Source organism: Canis aureus, chromosome 15 (genome assembly GCF_053574225.1).
Source record: "Canis aureus isolate CA01 chromosome 15, VMU_Caureus_v.1.0, whole genome shotgun sequence".
NCBI classification, from domain to species: Eukaryota; Metazoa; Chordata; class Mammalia; order Carnivora; family Canidae; genus Canis; species Canis aureus.
The window spans coordinates 816,242-830,614 of NC_135625.1; the positions used below are offsets into that span (position 1 = coordinate 816,242).

Here is a 14,373-nt window from a genome sequence, read left to right on the forward strand (position 1 = left end):
CTTTGAATTAGTTTCTTTATTTTCTTTGGGTAAATACCTAGTAGTGGAGTTGTGGGGGAAGTAAAGAAGTGGAATTGTGGAATTACTGGACCATATGGCATTTCCATTTTTAAAAAGATTTTATTTATTGATTAGTGAGAGAGACAGCGAGAGAGTACACGAGTGGAGGGCAGGGACAGGGGCCAAGGGAGGAGCAGACCCCCCACTAAGCAGGGGCGGTCAGGTGCGCAGGGGCGCGCGGGCAGCCACAGACCCGGCCGACGCGCTGGGCAGAGATGTGCACGGAAGGAGCTTGTGTCCTGAGTTCACCTTGGGGATGTCGTCGATCGGGGGGACACGGGCCGCGTAATGGACCATGTGGGGAGATGGGACTCCAGGCCACAGGCCCCAGGGCGCGGGACAGTTGGAGCTGAGGGTCTGCGGGGTCGCGGAGCGCAAGGCCCGGGCGGGGAGTCACCCCATGTCTGGCCCTGTCCTCTCGGCGTCGAGTGGCCCCAGGGACCCTCTCCAGGGATGTCCCGGGCCGAGGGCTGCCCGCACCTGCCTCGTGCTCCTCCCTCCTCGCGTTCTCAGGGGCTCTGCTCCGAGCCCCCTTCTCTCATCCTGGGCAAGGACGGGGCCTGGTGACGCCTGCGGCGGGGTGCAGGGTACCCGCAGGTGGCCCAGCACCGGCACCGGGTCCGAGGAAGCCGGGGAGGAAAGGCGGTCACCGGGCGGGTTCTTGTCTCCCAAACATCCAGCCGCACACGGAAGACCTGATGCCTGAGCTCCTTGGTCGTGGTGGGGCCCCAAATGACAGGTTGGGTCCGTGTCATCGGCTAAGGGTCAGGAGCACCGCCTGGAGCGAGTGAACTTGGCAGCTGGGCTCTCTCCTGAGCAGCCCCGGGGTCCTTCTGTCCTCCTGCCTCCTCCCTTCCTGGGGGAGGACCCGTGCCGCGGCCTTGGCCTATAGGCCTTCCGCCGTGGGCCACGCAGCATGGGTCCTCCCCCAGGAGGGGGAGATTTAAATTGATTTAAAATCAATTTTTAAAAAGCCGCGGCCAGTGTGGGTGGGGCTCGGGCCCCAGCATCTGCCACAGGGCACCCCTGGGTCTGTGCCCCTGCGTCTCTGGCTCCCACCTGCTGCTACCCCTTGGTCACACCCCGGTCAGTTACCAGGGGCACCTGCTGGTGCTCAGGGCTCCCTCTGCCCACTGCCTTCTGGGTGCAGGTGGGGGCCCCGGCGCTGAGCTGGGGGCAGGGGGGTCGGGACTGGGGTGTAGACAAGGCATCAGGCCCGGATGGCTCGCTGCTGGGGGGCCCGAGAGCGGGCGAGCTGTCGCCCCGGCCTCTGGTTCAAGGACTATTCCTATGCTCCACGACCCGCTGGGGTCTCTGCGTCTCCCCCGCCGACCCTACAGAGTATCACCGATGGCTCATGCTAGTGGCTTAGTTAATACTATCGTTAGGTTCCTGGGCTGGCTGAGTAAAGGAAATGCGCTCAGTTTACCTCCGCGGTCGTGGCTACTCCAGCTGAGATGAGCACAATCCGTACGCAAGACAGTACGACAGCTTTTGGGAGGTGGGGGCACGGACGTCGTCCAACCGCCCTAGACTATATTAAACATAATGAAAAACACGCGCTGCTGGGATATTGTGGGCTTTTATGATCTTGGATAGGTAAAAATCTTCTTCCCAAACTTTCTATCTGTAGAAGGGCAACCTTAAATATTACATATGTAAATGTGTTACGTGTGTACATACATTATCTTATTACTTAATATGTAGATATAATAAAATAATACATTATGTCACACTGCATTATAGTGATGTCACGTCATATGAAGTCATATTATATACTCATATGTATTTAGAAGCAAATTCTAGCTCTCATTTCCACCGCTTTACCTGCCAGTGTAGGAGCCTGACTGAAGCACCTCATGCCTGCAGCCCTCCCTGCTCCCCTCCTCGGCCAGGAATTCAGGTAGAAGTTCCTTTCCTGTGTCTCACTCCAATGGGCCCACGTGGCTCTTCCTAGAGTGACCTCTGCTAGTGCACGAGCCTCATGGTGATGGTCGGGTCACCCCGAAGGGCAGCCTGCGGCTGTGCCCTGGGCCCCTGCAGGTGCCCGGTGATCATCTTGGACTTGCATCCGAGTAGACCCCCTGGTGAGTCCTCCGGAGGCCTGGCGACTGCACGGAGGTGCTGGGTCCCTCCGGCTGCTTTCCCCCTGGAGACCCCCTCTGCCACCCGGGGCTCATGCCCGGTCATTCCGGGGCCGCTGCCCGCCCCCGTGTCCTTACGGTTCCATCTGTGCTCTTTGGTCATCCTAGGTTGACTGATTCTCCAAAGCCCAGATGTTTGACCTGCAAATTCGGGTCCCCAGGCTTCCCGTGGCTGACAGCTCCATCCCCTTAGTCTCCGGAGCCGCTGTCATTGCCGCTCCTGCCTCCTCCTCGGTGGGAAGTTCACTTCCTCAGTGGGGAGGTGCTGTCGACACTCCAGGGCTGGGAATTCAGAAAACAAAGAAGGTAACACCAGTGACACATTTGCTGAGCGTCAACTCCCAGATAAGCCAGGGGGATGGCCAAGGAGAAGGAAGAGCCATATGAAAGCCAAAAATAAAAACAAATAAAGCAATTTTAAGATGGGGAATTTTTTTCTTTAATTGTTCTGGAATTGAATTAAGGAATGTCTTACCAGAGAAGCAAGATAATAAAGTTTCGTATTAAATATTCCTGCCAGCTAAAGAATGTTTAATATTGAATTATACAGGAAATAAACGGTGAATTAAAAAGAAGAAAAGCAGCCTCTGAAGGGTAACAAAGGTAATTGCTTTTATCTGGGAAAATAGACCCGTGGATGGAGTGAATTTTTAAATTAGTTTTGCTCATTAAGAATGTATCTTATACAAAAGTGTCTCTTCAGTTAGAAGGGACCGGGATTTTGAAGATACTTAGGCCGAATCACTGTGAATGTTGGATAAAATTGCTGAATTTCTCTACAGAAAGAAAAAAAAAACTGGATAATTGGCTCGTCTCAATCTGTTTAAGAAACATTTTTCTTGATATTTTGGAAGAGACTATCTGCGTATGCTGGAGGGGCAGCTGGAGGAGATCTTCCGTGCAGGTTCCCGAGTCTCAGGGTTTCCTGACACGAAGGCGTATGGAGCCGAGAAGGCGTAAGTGTGCCGCCGCAGTGCCAGGCTGAGAGAGGAGAGCGCGCATTTCCATTTTAAAAGTGAGGATTCAGGAGCCCGAAGAAGCCCTTTGCTCAGCAGTCGGTGCGTCGCGGCTGAGCCTAGCGGAGCAGGCGGTGTCCCGGGCAGGGATGAGCGGCACCTGCCCCGACTGGCCCAGGGGCCCATCTGCAGACTCCCCCTGTGCACCCCCAAATCCTCAAAACTTAAAAAAAAATCAGTCAACATTCTGGGTCAATGTCTACTACAATGTGGCTACGATCACTTGAATTCTTCGAAACAGGGCTGGTGATGAACAGCATTATCTGATTTCCATTATTCTGAGGACTTATTTGAGACTTCTATCATTTTGAGGGACCTCGATTATCTCACTGTATCGTGCCACCTATGGCATCAACGCATACAAAATAACTTGCTTAATTTTGTCAACCTTATTTATTTATTTATTTTTTTGCAAATGTGAGTATTAACTGAGATGAAATACATTTCCCTCTGCCAATAACATTGATGGGAATTTAAGAGTAAAGGTGGCGTTAATTCTATGCATGCAAATTTATTTTGAAAATGATTATAAGATCTATTATTATAAATAAGATGTATTACCTTAAGGGATGTGAAGTCTGGGTCTCTACGTCCTAATCAGTGAACCCTCGAGGCAAATGCAGTAGAGGCTTACAAATGGTTGCTGACAATGTTTTTGATCAAAGGAGCTACCTAGATTGGTAATAATCCTCAAAAAATAGAGCAAATTAAGTCTCTTTCCAGACTCTGTCTGCACAGAAATGAAATACTTCGCTCCACACCCAATATTTTAACACAAAATAAGGAAAATCATTGGCTGATGGATCCTGAAAAAGTGGCACAGTGCCTCGAGGTCCCTCAAAATCAAACTGGAAGTAGCAATCAGTGGGAAAGAAAGCCCAGGGATGCCAGGAAGCTACCAAGAAATTAGAGACAGAAAGCTCTGGCTGTAATGGAGTCTGTTTTGCACTGGTTGGAATGGGGGAGAGTTTGAAGGAATTTGTGTTTGCATTTTGCTCTGTGCCCTCTCCCGAGCGGCTCTCCTGCCCGCTCCTTCACGGATGGGAGCCGCGGCCCCAGAGCTCGTCTCTGCGCCTGAGGCCCTGGGCAGCGCGAGAGTCCTGCCAGGTGAGGCTCCTGACGACAGGTGCGGGCAGACCCCAAGGGGCGGATCCCAGACTGATGGCAGTGTCCTCACTAGACGCGCTGGGGAGAAGACGTCCCTAGAGAATATTTCTAAGAATTCAGCTTAGAATCTTCAAGATCAAATTTCATCCAGCAAATGATTATTCACCCATGGGAATAAAAATACGTTTTTTCAGATTATAAAGCCTCAGAAATTTTGCTGCATGAAGACACATCCTGGAGATGTATTTATGACCCTATGGAGCAGAGACGTGAACCCGTGTGACATCGACACCGTCTACTCCTAGAGATTTCCTCCTGTTTCTCCCTCTAAAAGTTTTACAGTTTTGATTTCATACTAAACCCATAATCAATTTCAAATTAATTTTTAAATGGGGTGTGAGGTTTAGGCTGAGGCTCACTGTTTTGCTTCTGTATGTCCATAGCACCCTTTACTGAAAAATCTGTCCTTTTATTGAAGTGAATTCCACGAAGTGGCTTTTGCACCTTTGTGGCAGATGGGTGGAGCCGATGTGTGTGGGTCTGTTTCTGGGTTCTCTGTTCTGTTGTTCGGTGGGTCCATCCCTTTGCCAGCAGGCTCTCTCCACTGCTGTAGCCATACTAGCGGGCATGGCCATTCTCCCACTGTATTCTTCTTCATCATCACGGGGCCTGTGATTTTCCATATACATTTTATTTATTTATTTATTTTAAAATTTTTATTTATTTATGACAGTCACACACACAGAGAGAGAGAGAGAGGCAGAGACACAGGCAGAGGGAGAAGCAGGCTCCATGCAGGGAGCCCGACGTGGGATTCGATCCCGGGTCTCCAGGATCGCGCCCTGGGCCAAAGACAGGCGCCAACCGCTGCACCACCCAGGGATCCCTCCATATACATTTTAGATCAATATTGTCTATGTCTGCAAAAAAAAAAAAAATCGGTATTTTGATAGGGATTTCATTAACCTATAGATCAATGGGGAAACCTGTCATCTTAATCTGTTGATTCTTCCCGTCTACACACAATACATCTTAGCATTTATTTATGCCTTTTTAATTTTTTATCACCATTTTTTTTTTTTTTACCATTTTGTAATTATAACCTTACCTGTTTTGTTATGTTTTTCCTTAAGAATTTATTCCCTTTGGAATGATCATAAATGGTGTTGTGTTTTTAATTTTGGTTTCTCCATGTTTATTGTTAGTATGTAAAACTGCAATTTATTTTTGTGTGTTGATTTTGTATCCTGCAACCTTGTAGCACTTTCTTACTCAGTCTAAATTTTTTTTCACTTCTTTTTCTTCTTCTTCTTCTTCTTCTTCTTCTTCTTCTTCTTCTTCTTCTTCTTCTTCTAGATTTATTAGAATTTCCTTTGTATGCAATCATGTCATCTACAAATAACAGTAGCTTTATTTATTCCCTTTTAACCTGTGGACCTTTTATTTCCTTTTCTTGCCTTATTGCAATGACTAGGACTCCTAGTATTTAACATGAATGATGATAACAGACATCTGTGCCTTGGTCACAGTATCAGGAAGGAACTATTCAATCTTTCACCATTAAGTATGGTATTAGTGGTAGTTTCTTGTCTCTCTCTCTCTTTTTTTTATGAATGTTCTTTATCAAGCTGAAGTATTTTCCCTATATTCCTAGCTCCTGAATCCATTTTTAATTTTTTTAAATTTTTTTAATTTTTATTTTTTTTGTGAATCCATTTTTTAATCTTGAATGGTGTCAGAATTTGTCCAATACTTTTTCTGCATTGTCACCCAGGCCATAAGGAAGCACATATATGGATGTTGTTTGCAGCATTATTCAGGATGATAGGGAATCAAGGATAATGGACACCTTCATCACTTGAAATCAGACTGTGATAATATGATGAATCCATGCTAAGCAACAGTTAGAGGCAATGGACTGTATGTACAGCAATGAGAGCTGATCTTAGAAACACAGAGCTGAAGGAAAATAATCAATGTAGTATTCAACAATATTACTTACCTAATTTAGAGGATTTACAGATAATCTGTTGCACACTTGCCAATACCGTATACAAAGACCACCAATAACCTCTCAAATAAACATGATGCAATGATGTCACATGGGGAAACGTGTGGGGGGGTGGGACTTTGGCTTAGGGTAAACTAGTTCATTCTGCAATACAAATTCAAAACTGAAATGGGGAGAATTTGATCAAATGTAGGAGAGGGCAGAAAGTTGAAACTATTGCTGGAAAACTTCTATTTCCAGACTTAGCCCTAGGAATGAGTTCTGTGACTATTCACCAAGACAGAACTTGGTAGGTTAATAAGGAGCTGACTTGGCCAGGTGAAGAACAGAAAGTCAGGCTGGCTTGCTAAGACACAAGTCCAAGTGCATCGTTAGCTTCGGGGAGAGTGTTTCAGGGCTGGAGACAACAGCAGTATTTAGGCAACGGGTCTAGTGATGGACCCTTGGGCAGTGTCCCTGCTAGAGCAGCTGGTCTTGAATGGAAATGCTGGACGCCAGTTGGTCTTTGCTGCCCGATACCTGGTGAGGCCAGTACAATGAGCAGGTTATCTTCAAGGACAGAGCCAGGCGATGGAGTCATTTTGTGAGGCCACACAACAGCCGGATAGGAGGAGGATCACTATCCACACATCCTCTACAGCTACAGAACTTGCGGTTTGGTTGTGGATGCAAATGTATCAGAAATAGTGAGGGTGTGGTACTCACCGGAGTCAGACAGTAGGGAAGTCCTGCAGCTCCTGGCTCCTTTCCCTTCCGTGCAATCCTCACACAGCCTTGCATGCTGCTCTGATCCATCCCCACCATTCTGGTCCTTCCTTCCTCATGTTTGTTCTGAGTTCAGCTCAATTAACGTCATCAAGTAAGGTCTGTTGCTGTTTTTATAACCATCTGAAGTAGGACGCCTCCTGAAGCTTACAGGAAAACATTCTGTTAAGAAATAGCTCCTTGGTAGAGTTGGCACCATATGGAGACATTTAGAGTGAAATGACCTTGTTTTTGCTGCTCTGTGCTTCCTGGTAACTCAATTGCTGCTGACTTACCTCGGCCTCAAGGCCTCTGTGTTAATCAGGGCAATCATCCCAGGACTTACTTTTCAATATCCCTGGGTGTGGATAAAGATCACACATATGGAAAATAAAACAAAAAGTCCAGCACTTTCCTAGAGTTACAAAGGACAATTGGATGTCATGCATGGTATATTTTGTTCAAAATATTAATATTCTTGAAGGTGATTTAGCTTCCATTGGGACAGTAAATTACTATTAAGTTTTAAAATATACATGTGCTAGTGAGCAATTGATAGCTATTTACACAAAGATGGTAAATACTGTTGCAAAGGCAGACATGATGGATTTGTGTGGCCTGGTAAGTAAAACATAAGCCAACTGGTAGGAATTACCAGGGGGCATATATTTTTCTTAGCAAGTCTTTGAAAGAGTCTGAACTGGCCAAAGAAGGAATGCACTGTCTCAGAAGATGGCATCTCCTCCGCTGGGCACATTCTAGCGTAGGCCACGTTAACACGTGGTTGGATTGTTGTAAAATGGATTAAGGTATCAGATAGGCATTTTGATTACATGGTATTTATAGTTTTGAAGTTTATAAAGATCCCTTTTTTAACAATCATAGTAAAGCCAAATGGATAGACATTTAAACTTGTTAGCTATCTTTTTTGGATGTTTATTGCTCAGTAGTTTTTTAGTGGATTAGTTGGTTAGTGTCATGATATCAATGTGCCCAAAGTCCTCACTAGCCCTTTGATTGTGCCTGTAACATAGAGCCAGTTCCCATTCAGGTTGGTTACACCATGGAGTGTAAACTGTAGCATTTCCACACTTAGCTCTCTAACTAGGGAATGTTGTAGGTCAAAAGGGACAGAGGCAAGTTGTGGCTGAATGCATTTAAACCTATCCTCATGAAGGGAAAAATAAAAAAGTAAACTTCCATACCTAAGTAACACAGGAAATTGTCAGCCATGTAAGTTTTGTCATTCTGATGGGGTTATGTTTTTTTATGTTTTAATTTGCATTTACTTCACGACGAATAGCTCTGAGAAATTTGGTGATGTGTTAGCCATATTTGGACAGCATCATTTGGGAAGTGCCTGTTCAAGCTTTGTGCCCATTTTTAATTGGGTTGTTTATTCTTTCTCTTATTAATTTGTAGGGGTTATTCATATATTTAGGATACAAGTCATTTATTAGATAGATTGCAAGACTTTTCTCCGATTCTGGCTTTTGTCGTGTCATTCTTTTTGTTGTATTTCTTGATAAGCAGAAATTCTTAACTTTAATGATCAAATAATCCAATTATCAATTTTTCCCTTATGATTAGTAGGTAGTATCATTTTTTAAATTTTTATTTATTTATGATAGTCACACACAGAGAGAGAGAGAGAGGCAGAGACACAGGCAGAGGGAGAAGCAGACTCCGTGCCGGGAGCCCGACGTGGGATTCGATCCCGGGTCTCCAGGATCACGCCCTGGGCCAAAGGCAGGCGCCAAACCGCTGCGCCACCCAGGGATCCCGGTAGTATCATTTTTAAAAAATATTTTATTTATTTATTCATGAGAGACACAGAGTGAGAAGCAGAGATATAGACAGAGAGAGAAGCAGGCTCCCTGTGGGGAGCCCGATGTGGGACTGGATCCCAGGACCCTGGGGTCACGACTTGAACTGAATGCAGATGCTCAACCACTGAGCCATGCAGGCATCCTAGGGGTTGGTATCACTTAGAAAACCTGCCTGTTTCAATATTTTCTCATACAGCTCTTCTTCTCATGTTTAGCTCTAGGTACTATCTCTAACCAGAACTCCCATGTGTTGGGAAGACACATCACTGATTCACACCTTTGAAAAACTGGTAATATCTACTAAAATTAAGTTTGTCAGCATCTTAATACCCAGTGTTTCCACTGCTAGGTAAATACCTGACAGAAATAGATGTTCATATTCACCAAAAGACGTTATGTCAACAGCAGCTTTATTCATAATAGCCCAAAGCTGTAAGAAACCCAAATGTCCATCAGCTAGAGAATGGATGAATTAATTTTGGGATGTTCTCATAGTGAACTGCTTCACTGCAAAGGAAAGAAGGCAACCGCTGCCACATGCATCCAGGTGATGGAGCTCAAACACATTATGGTGAACAAAAGATGCCGAGCACGGTGTACATGTCTGACTCTATTTCTCAGAGTTCAAACACTGGCAAAATTAAAGAGTGTGGATAGATATGAGAGTAGTGCTCACCCTCAATTCAGACAGAAGTATGTCCAGTTTGGGACAAAAAGGAGTCTTTTGTTGGCGAAGGTAGTAGTACAAATAGTAGAAATAGTCTTTATCTTGATCGTGGTGCTGGTTCCATGGGAGTGAACATTCATAAAAATATGTTGATTTTTACACTCAAGCCTTGTGCACTTGATCAATGTTATACCTGCCTAAAAATCAAAGGAAAAATATTCCAGTGTGCACACTCTCTTTCCAGGGAGCCAACAGCCCCCACTATTCACAACAATGCCCTCGATCGCTGTGCAGGTTGATGCCTGATGGAGTTAATTCTGAAGATGTTGATCATATGCTTAAAATTGTTAAATATGCTCTGGGTCACTCTTGGTATAGCCTCCAATGTTTTGATTCTGCACAGGTGCGTGGACCAGCAGGTTGCTGCTTAGCAATTAAATCAATAGTAATGCCACCTTCACAATTTGTCTAATACCCCTTTCTATGAGAAAATAAATTCCCCAACAAAATGACTGTTTCTCTGAATTGGCTTAAAGGGATGGCTTTAAAGGAAAGCACACGGATAAAAGGAGTGAGTAGACATGTGCTCTCTCCACTAAAAAGGAATTACAGCTTAATTACACGTTTTAACTGCCATGGCTCTAATTTGATGGTTGGAAAATCCTGGGATGTCAGAAAGGTCAGAGAAATGTGATAAAAGTGTTCCTATTTTGACCTTTTTGGGGAAGCTAATTAGCTCAGCTTTACCAAATGCTATCACAACCCCATTCCCTAACGTGTGAATAAATTATTATGCTCTTGCTTTGAATGTAATTAGGAAAAGTAACCTACCCATTGAAACTTTTCTCTAATATTGTATAATAGAGAACTTTATCATTTCTTCTGTCTCAACACTGTTTTTAAAAGCTTGCACTGGGGACCAAACAAAGAAGGGTTTTTAATGAAACCTAAATATGAAGTCTGTTGTGCATTTTCTGAGTTACAAGTGAAAGAAGTCTGGGAATTAGAACAAAGCTTTGCTTGGTTTCTCTTTTTCATTTTTTAGCAATAATGATACAGGGAATTGCTTTTGCTTTTACTAGAAAAGTTTGGAAACTTATCCAGGTGGTTAACGCCTATTTTCAGAAAACCGCTGTCTCGTTTCTGCTTTATATATTGTTTTCTATGAAGTGCTGGAAGTTCTTGTTGCTCTAATCTGTGCCCGAGCTTCAGATCTCCCCGGAGGCTCAGGAAATGCTACAGAACATTTGCTGCATCAAATGTGAAGCCCAACAAGAACATAGCGTTTGAATTTTAAGTAGGCATTATTTACAAAATAAATAGAATAATAACTGCAAGATTCTACATTCTGTAATCTTAAGTGGGTTTTCTAACTTTTCAAAGTACTTGGTTATGGACAGCTGTGGCTCTTTGAAAGTGAAGAGGACAGTGTTCAATTATCTGAGAATTACTAGCAGAGGATGAGCTGAGAGTCCATTATAGGCACAAGAGAGTTTTGGGGAAAAGAATCAACTTTCCAAATATTAATTTTTAGATACTTGTCAGATATCCAAATAAACTGTCAGGCAAGCAGTTGGAGTAAAATCATGAGGGACGAGAAGCTTGAAAGTCTAGGGAAGTTATAAGCAGACCGGGCTACACCTGTAAGCTTAGGGGTCGTGGGTCACAGTCTACGCTAAAACGAGAGCCCTCCGCAAGGTCTCCGAGGAGCAGTGTGGGTACAAAAGAGAATTATACAAGATGAGTCGATGTATTTTCTAGATTCAAACAAAGCTTTCTTTGACCAAAGAAGATCAGAACGAAAATAAAAGCCCCAGGTTAGATCGAATATTTGCAGAGTTGGTGGTTGCGTATGTGTTTAGTTTTCCTCGGGCACTGAAAAGCGCCCTGGCTGCCATCGCGGCAGTGACGCTCGGGGGTCGTCGGGGAGATCCGCTCCTTGTTCTCCTAAAGGACCAGGGCTGAAGGCAGCCACGCAGGGCCGGCCTGTAGGGCCTGTGAGCCGGAGCCCAGGGCCCCGCACACGTGCTGCCCGAGCCCTCGGAGCCCCGATCTACAGGCCTCATGCCACAGGGGCCCGGCCTCCTCCTGGGGCGCTAATGACAGCGGCCCCCACGTGGACACTCCCCACGGGCACTGCCAACGACGACCTGGCGGTTCGTCCCTCGGGCCCTACCTGTTAGCGGCACGTAGGCTGGGGAGCATCAGGATGGAGTAGAGGAGACTCATCGCGGAGCCTCGTTTGCTGAGAACTTTCTGAGGAACGCAAACAACGACTGAGATGGCCCGTGATTGATTTATTTTTGCCAAAAGGAAGGAATATTGGTAAATAAATCGTAGGGTCTCTTTCCCTGTTCTAACCTGTTTTTCAGAAGTTTGACTCGTGCTTCCTTGGGATCCGTGGAGCTGCGGTGATGGCGTGTCCTTTGTCCCTCTGACAGGAGCTGCCTGAGACTCCTCACTGCCTAATAGGGCCAGTGTTTCAGTTTGTTTGGAGGAAGGAAAGATTTCCAAGCTGACTTTCGAAGTCCTTGTGCCCCCCGAGGTGTTGAAGGCTCGCCCGAGGCCTGCCAGGTGGGCAAGAAGTCTTCTCCACCACGCAGCTGGCTCTCCGTGGACGTGAGCTGATCATAACTCACATCTCAACACTCATAATTAGACAAATCTAGGGGTGGGAAGTGTGCCGACATGTGATTACGGGGCCACGTCAAGGTGCTGCGAGGTCAGAGTACCAGGAGGAGGGCGGCCCACTGTTCAGCATCGCCATCGGGCCGGAGGTGGCACCTTGTCACTGCAGGTCTATGACAATAGCTGGTGCCCACTGACCCCGTGTGAATTTACTCATGAGTCACAGGCCTCAAGGTGCTCAGGGAACTTCTACCGTAACAATTTTTATAGTCGAGCCGGTGTACTCCTCTGCACCGTGGGCTCTGCACACGTCTCACAATTCCTCTTCTGATCTTGCATCACGTGAGCAGTCGAATGAATCTATGTAACGGCAGCTTTTGACCGATAGACTCCAGATTCGGAGGAGTCAGCATCCTCCCTCCCACTTTTCCTGGGTCTGGCTCCTGTGACGGGTTCTGTGTCATTCCTGTGTCCCTCTGATGCCTCATAGAGATTATCTGTCAGTGGGGGCCGGGAAAGAGGTACCAAGGGAAAGTCGTCTGTTTATTTTGGAAAGAGCTCTGAGCGATATCCAGACCAGACGGCACCTCCTTCTGTGCACCACAAGGCCGTAGATGGCTGCCCCTCTCCCTGCAGGGCCGGCGTGCGGTATTTTGTCCACGGTAGAGTCAGCCCCGGGCATTTCCAGAAACTGTACCGCTTTCAAGACCAAATATTATTTGCCCACCCCACAACCATGCTCCTCTTTTTCCTGAATTACAGAAACCAAATTTTTGTTTAAGTTTACCATATGATTTCCTAGCTTCTTTTTTTTTTATTGACATCACCATTTGACATCGTTCTGACAGATGAGATGTAACTACCATGTGAGTTTTCTAGAAAATATTTTTCAATTTTTAAAATTTTTTTTATTTAATTTTTTAAAAATTTTTCCCCAATTTGTCATCAAGCTTTATTTATTTATTTATTTATTTATTTATTTATTTATTTATTCATGAGGGACACACACAGACAGGTGAAAATATTTCTTTAAAGGAACAAATGTAGATGACCTACTCATCCTTGCCCTCAGTCCCGTCTCTTTGTCTCGGCTGGGAACACAGACGTGATGTCTGGCAGTGCAGCAGCCTTGTTGGGACCGTGAGAATGAAATCTGAGTGTGAAAGAGGCAGTGGGGACAGGACACAAGGCGCTCTCAGAAATGGGTCACACTCTGCAGCGGCAGCAGCAGCCCCAAATGCCCTCCCCCCAGACTTCCTAATATGTGATAAAAATAAACCTTTCCATAGATATTTATGCCTCTGTGGTTTGGGTTTTCTCTAATATGTCGACATGCAATATCAGTAGATACAAACCTCATGCGATTTTAGTATTTTCACGCGTTTGTGAAATGGCAAAAATTAGCAAATATGGGATTATCACTTACAGAATTAAACCGACTACTGGGAAGCCTCCACCCCAGACCCATGAGTCAGGGTTTTGATAGCGGGTCGCAGAATCTACACTTTTCCAGGTCTCCTGAGGTACCTGCAACCGACTTGGTCCGGAGCGATGTGAAACCACCACAAATAGAATTTCCAGTTGAATATATCCAAAAGCTCGAACTTAAAACGCACAGTTGACAGTGGGTGGAAAGTTTAGGCTCACGGAGCGTGGCTGAAGAAAGGAGCGGTGGCCAGCGGGCGCTCTTGGCGAGGTGGCGCTGAGCCCAGGGCTGCGGGGGCCCCTCGGCCAGGGCTCGAGCATCTGTGACACGTGACAGCTGATGGTCCTGCCCTCGGGGAGTTGATAGAGTATTTCTGGAGTAAAAAAAAAGCAGACTTTACGTCCTTCCCAGATCCTAAGTGGATCCAGTCGTGACCTCACGAAGCCTACGGTGGCCTCTATGTCGCGGCAGACTCCTGGGGGAGACCCTTCCTACGAGGCTCCATTTGACGTAACCACCTCCGTAAAGACTTACCTTTAAATACGGTCATGTTGTGAGCTTTCAGCCTATGGATTTTGCGGGGACACAGTGTATCCTGAACCTTGACCCGGCCTCGCGCCCTTGGCGCCTTCCCGACCCCCTGGAGGCCTTGAGGGGCGGAGGGTGCACAGGCCCGCGTCCTGATGCGGGGATGTCGGGACTTGCAGCTCTAGTGCGGCTGCAGCAGACCCAGCGCCGTCG

At 46.1% G+C, this 14,373-nt stretch overlaps 1 long non-coding RNA gene across 2 annotated transcripts; it reads right to left on the minus strand.

Annotated features, from left to right (window-relative positions):
- Positions 1-1,045: 1,045 nt before the first annotated feature.
- LOC144283902 (uncharacterized) lies at positions 1,046-7,174 on the minus strand. Of its 2 annotated transcripts, XR_013352402.1 has the most exons (3): positions 7,044-7,174; positions 2,283-2,486; positions 1,046-1,594 (listed from the first exon to the last, which is right to left on the minus strand). It is a non-coding gene; the product is annotated as an uncharacterized LOC144283902 (long non-coding RNA). The 2 variants fall into 2 exon arrangements; XR_013352401.1 differs by lacking the exon at positions 1,046-1,594 and having other exon boundaries at positions 1,627-2,486.
- Between the last annotated feature and the right edge of the window lie 7,199 nt (positions 7,175-14,373).